The 6431-nt window shown below is 44.5% G+C and overlaps 1 protein-coding gene across 1 annotated transcript in view; it reads right to left on the bottom strand.

Annotated features, from left to right (window-relative positions):
* The window catches only part of LOC308137759 (pituitary adenylate cyclase-activating polypeptide type I receptor-like), a 12259-nt gene extending 9894 nt beyond the window's left edge, over positions 1–2365 (bottom strand). Inside the window, exon 1 of the mRNA XM_080506588.1 lies at positions 2189–2365. The gene's annotated coding sequence lies outside the window, so the exon portion shown is untranslated. The remainder of the gene's footprint in view (positions 1–2188) is intronic.
* Positions 2366–6431: the final 4066 nt, after the last annotated feature.

The following is a 6431-nucleotide window of genomic DNA, read 5'->3' as shown; positions in this document are numbered from 1 at the left end:
ATAAATATAGAAATGACGAGCTGAAATAACTTTGTGGCTTCCACAGAGACACGAACACAAAAACAAGCCTCTGAATATCCACAGCAAACTCGAGTCCCTCCAGAGCGGCAACCAGAGGAACCGTGAGATCGTTGATTCACGTCTCGTCTTCTCCGGAGCGGAAACCTGGATCAACGTTTCCCAGAAGACTTTAAACTCCGACATGTTAGCGCTGTCCATCAGATAGTTTCGGGACTTAATTGTGATTAATTAAGAATTAATTTTACAATTATAAAAAGGAGCCGTCAGCTGCTAAGTCATTATATTATAATTCTCCAGTAGCGGAGCCTGGCTGCCGATGCAAACTGCAAAAATACCATAACATTTTTTTTAAATAATTTTAATAAACACAGCGGGAGGATTCTTGTTTCCAAAATGTGTAGAACAAAGGTCAATTATTCTTGTGTCTGCCTGTATTTATTTATTTATTTATTTATTTATTTATTTATTTATTTATTTATTTATTTATTTATTTATTTATTCATTCATTGGTTTGTGTGTATGTCTTTTACCAACTTTTCACAAAAACTACTCGCCCAAAATCACATGAAATCTTCAGGGATGACTTGTCATCGTCCAAGGATCGATCCACGAGACGTTAACCCCGAATCGTTTCCAAATAAAATAAAAAAAAAAAAAAAAACTTTAAAAACCTGTCCATACAAAGTGGACGAGCGGTGGAGGAGATCAAAGGGAGATCTGTTGCCATGGAGACGCTCCCTGCTCAGGGTTTTCGGCGACGTAGCGTCCTGGCAGGCTCGTGAGCATCGGTGTGAGCTAGCGGCTATCACGCTAACTCAATGGCGGAGGCGGGGCGCTCTACCGAGTGTAGCTCTAGGTTTTTCTGATTCCCAATGAAGCTTGTGAATGAATGAAGGAGACGGAGGAGAAGAGCTGTCGTTTCCTCTCAGTGGCATCGTTCTTCAGTCGTCCTCGCTCAGATCCAACTGGAATCTAGAAGAAGAAATTCTTCCCCTCCTCCTCCTCCTCCTCCTCTCCTCTTCCCCCTTCCCCTTCTCCTCTCCTCCTCCTCTCTTCCTCTCTTCCTCTCCTCCTCTCCTCCTCCTCTCTGTTCTCATTTGTTGTTTTACGGTGTTTTCGTTCTACCGCCATCAGATCGTCCCACGTGGATCAAAAGTGGATTCCGAGCTTTGCCAGATTGCCGGATGTGGAGGTTGATCAACCTGTCCTGGAGACGGACGTGGCGTCTGGAGGGACAATGTGTCTCTTTCTTTCTGAATGCTGATCCAACTGAAGACATGTGGACGACAAACACTTTGTGTGTTTTCAGTGACGGATATAGAAAGACATGGACATGGACATTCAGGCATGGACATGGATGGCATGTGGGACATGTGGGACATGGGGGACATGGATGACATGGGGGACGTGGAGGAAATGGGAACATGGATGACATGGGGACATGGAGGACATGGTGGCATGGATGACATGGGAGACGTGGGGGACGTGGAGGGCGTGGGGGACATGGGGGACATGGAGGACATTGATGACATGGGGACATAGAGGGCATGGGGAACATGGAGGACATGGAGGACTGTGAGTCCACCCCCAGGCCTGCGCCCCCCACCCCACTTCAGCAGCAGACCGGAGACCAGCCACCGTGGCGCACCACGGGGGGTCCGGGCGGTGGGACCGGTGGAGCTTCCGGTGTCCCGCTGCTGCAGCGACGCTTGACGGTTTAACGAGACACTCGGGAGCTCGTGTCCTTCGTGTCCTTCGTGTCCTTCGTGTCCTCCGTCTCCTTCGTCTCCACGACAGCTGAAACGATGCGTCGGCAGTGATCCCAAGTTGTCGTCGCCTCGACGTCGGGCAACGCAGGGATTGCGCAAACGGTGCGCCCTGTTGGAACGGAGCCTCCGCACGCACACACACAGTCGGACCCCCCCATACTGCACCCCCTTCACCCCCCCCCCCCCAGAGGCATCTCACACATTTTGTTTTTCCACTGAAACGTCGACAAATGCAACTGAACAACGAGCCGTGCACACACACACGCACACACACACACACACACACACACACACACACACACACACACACACACACACACACACACACACACACACACACACACACACACACACACACACACACACACACACACACACACACACACACACACACTTGCCATTTTCCCGATGCGCTCCGCAGGAAAGTCGCGCGCTGCGCCCGAGACGAGTCTCCCTCCGGGGGGCCGGTGCGCCGCGGTGCGGAGCCTCCGCTAATCCCAGTCTGGCTCACTGCGAGATGGTCTTTTCTTTATTTCCTCCTTTCCCTCCTTTCCTTCCTTCCTTCCTTCCTTCCTTCCTTCCTTCCTTCCTTCCTTCCTTCCTTCCTTCCTTCCTTTCTTTGATGCAGCAGAGATTAATAGTAACGAGGTGGAGAAACGAGGCGTCGCCGCTCGGAGCTGCGCTGCTTCTCCCTCCTCACTGTGTATGCTCCGAGCATTTCAAGTAGCTCTCTCTCTCTCTCTCTCTCTCTCTCTCTCTCTCTCTCTCTCTCTCTCTCTCTCTCTCTCTCTCTCTCTCTCTCTCTCTCTGCCATTCATTCTTACACACACGCGCAGAGAAATCCAATTCCTCAGGATCGACGTGACACATAAACGAGTTATTTATCAAATAATCCAGTCACACCGGGTTCAACGTCAAGTGACATAATGTACTAATAGAGCACCACCTAATAGAAGACTGGAACACCACCTAATAGAATAGAACACCACCTAATAGAAGACTGGAACACCACCTAATAGAATAGAACACCACCTAATAGAAGACTAGAACACCACCTAATAGAACAGAACACCACCTAATAGAAGACTGGAACACCACCTAATAGAATAGAACACCACCTAATAGAAGACTAGAACACCACCTAATAGAATAGAACACCACCTAATAGAAGACTAGAACACCACCTAATAGAACAGAACACCACCTAATAGAAGACTAGAACACCACCTAATAGAAGAACACCACCTAATAGAAGACTAGAACACCACCTAAGAGAACAGAACACCACCTAATAGAAGAACACCACCTAATAGAAGACTAGAACACCACCTAAGAGAACAGAACACCACCTAATAGAAGAACACCACCTAATAGAAGACTAGAACACCACCTAATAGAAGACTAGAACACCACCTAATAGAAGACTAGAACACCACCTAATAGAAGACTAGAACACCACCTAATAGAAGACTAGAACACCACCTAATAGAAGACTAGAACACCACCTAATAGAAGAACACCACCTAATAGAATAGAACACCACCTAATAGAAGACTAGAACACCACCTAATAGAAGAACACCACCTAATAGAAGACTAGAACACCACCTAATAGAACAGAACACCACCTAATAGAAGACTAGAACACCACCTAATAGAAGACTAGAACACCACCTAATAGAAGAACACCACCTAATAGACTAGAACACCACCTAATAGAATAGAACACCACCTAATAGAAGAACACCACCTAATAGAAGACTAGAACACCACCTAATAGAATAGAACACCACCTAATAGAATAGAACACCACCTAATAGAAGACTAGAACACCACCTAATAGAAGAACACCACCTAATAGAATAGAACACCACCTAATAGAACAGAACACCACCTAATAGAAGACTAGAACACCACCTAATAGAATAGAACACCACCTAATAGAAGACTAGAACACCACCTAATAGAAGAACACCACCTAATAGAAGACTAGAACACCACCTAATAGAAGACTAGAACACCACCTAATAGAATAGAACACCACCTAATAGAAGACTAGAACACCACCTAATAGAACAGAACACCACCTAATAGAAGACTAGAACACCACCTAATAGAAGAACACCACCTAATAGAAGACTAGAACACCACCTAAGAGAACAGAACACCACCTAATAGAAGAACACCACCTAATAGAAGACTAGAACACCACCTAAGAGAACAGAACACCACCTAATAGAAGAACACCACCTAATAGAAGACTAGAACACCACCTAATAGAACAGAACGCCACCTAATAGAAGACTAGAACACCACCTAATAGAAGACTAGAACACCACCTAATAGAATAGAACACCACCTAATAGAACAGAACACCACCTAATAGAAGACTAGAACACCACCTAATAGAATAGAACACCACCTAATAGAAGACTAGAACACCACCTAATAGAAGAACACCACCTAATAGAAGACTAGAACACCACCTAATAGAAGAACACCACCTAATAGAAGACTAGAACACCACCTAAGAGAACAGAACACCACCTAATAGAAGAACACCACCTAATAGAAGACTAGAACACCACCTAATAGAACAGAACACCACCTAATAGAAGACTAGAACACCACCTAATAGAACAGAACACCACCTAATAGAAGAATAGAGCACCACCTAATAGAAGACTAGAACACCACCTAATAGAAGACTAGAACACCACCTAATAGAATAGAACACCACCTAATAGAACAGAACACCACCTAATAGAAGACTAGAACACCACCTAATAGAATAGAACACCACCTAATAGAAGACTAGAACACCACCTAATAGAAGAACACCACCTAATAGAAGACTAGAACACCACCTAATAGAACAGAACACCACCTAATAGAAGACTAGAACACCACCTAATAGAAGACTAGAACACCACCTAATAGAAGAACACCACCTAATAGAATAGAACACCACCTAATAGAACAGAACACCACCTAATAGAAGACTAGAACACCACCTAATAGAATAGAACACCACCTAATAGAAGACTAGAACACCACCTAATAGAAGAACACCACCTAATAGAAGACTAGAACACCACCTAATAGAACAGAACACCACCTAATAGAAGACTAGAACACCACCTAATAGAAGACTAGAACACCACCTAATAAAAGAACACCACCTAATAGAATAGAACACCACCTAATAGAAGACTAGAACACCATAGAAGAATAGAACACCACCTAATAGAAGATAGAACACCACCTAATAGAAGAACACCACCTAATAGAATAGAACACCACCTAATAGAATAGAACACCACCTAATAGAAGACTAGAACACCATAGAAGAATAGAACACCACCTAATAGAAGATTAGAACACCACCAAATAGAAGAGAACACCACCTAATAGAAGAACATCACCTAATAGAAGAATAGAACACCACCTATAGAAGAATAGAACACCACCTATTTAATTATGTCCAATTGAATGTCCATCCCTGTTAAAGCAGTAGAACATAGTGTGTCAGATAAATGCAGCCAGTGGAGAGTTTTCTTCAGTAGAAACTGTTTCCACACCAACTCTCTGGAGAAGAAGTTCAGTAAAGAGACTCTGACACATATTGACCATCAGTTCCAGACCCACATAGTTTAAGGTGCAGCAAAGCTGCAGGATCACAGTGGTTTAATCATGTGTAACGACCCAGCTGCTGCTTTTATACAAACCCCCCCCCAAAAACCCCACAATGTTGTATTTGTTTAAGGAGAAAAGAGCTTGTTTATTTATGTTGTACATATAAATGTGACTTTCGTGGAGGATCAGTTCATAAAGTGCTTCAGATGAACAAAGTTCTGATTTGACATCAAGCGATAGTTTCGAACACGTTTCCACCGTTTTGTGGATCAGTTATGTAATAAAAGGCTATTTGTAAACTTCACTGATCCTTTTTGAATATTCCACCTCCACCTCCACCTCCACCTCCATCATCATCACAGATTTCAACTTTTCTGGTGGAGGTGGAGGTGGAGGAGGCCTTTAAAGGAGAGCCTCTAATAATACATTCTCTCCATCTCCTCTGCGATTGATGAGCAGCAGCGGAGCAGCACCGTCAGCCCACCACCAGCAAGGAGGGCAGATGTTCGATTGCAACGGAATTAAAGTAAATATTTATTGACGATCTCAGTTTTATCTGGTTTGTTTTTGACGCTAGCAGAGAAAAGCTCTCCAGAGGAGGTGGAGGAGTAGAAAGTAGATTTGTTCCATCAATTTGTCCCCGTCAGAGAAACGACAATGCAGAGAGACCAAAGCAGCGTTTTAAAAATTTCTCCACATTTCCATCAAGTGCCAGAAACGCAGTCGGTATATTAACCTCTTTGTCATGTGACCTTCACAGTGACGGCGGCCATGTTTGACTGAGGCGCCGTCCAGCCCTCCCACACAGCAGAGTGTGACTAACCCTCCTCCATCTGGAGCCTCACGGAAAGAACTGAACGGCCCAGGCTGCTGCTGCTTCTTCCTTTCTCTCTCTCTCTTTTTTTTTTTTTTTTTTTTAACTTTCTTCCATTCTCACACTCGGTGCCATTAAGCCACATCCTTCTGATCACTGACCTGTGGAGTACCAGGGGCCCTGTTAGTCCTG

Source organism: Blennius ocellaris (assembly GCF_963422515.1).
Source record: "Blennius ocellaris genome assembly, chromosome: 12".
In the NCBI taxonomy this organism is placed as follows: domain Eukaryota; kingdom Metazoa; phylum Chordata; class Actinopteri; order Blenniiformes; family Blenniidae; genus Blennius; species Blennius ocellaris.
The sequence above is the reverse complement of the archived record's forward strand: the minus strand, read 5'-3'. Positions and strand labels throughout refer to the sequence as shown.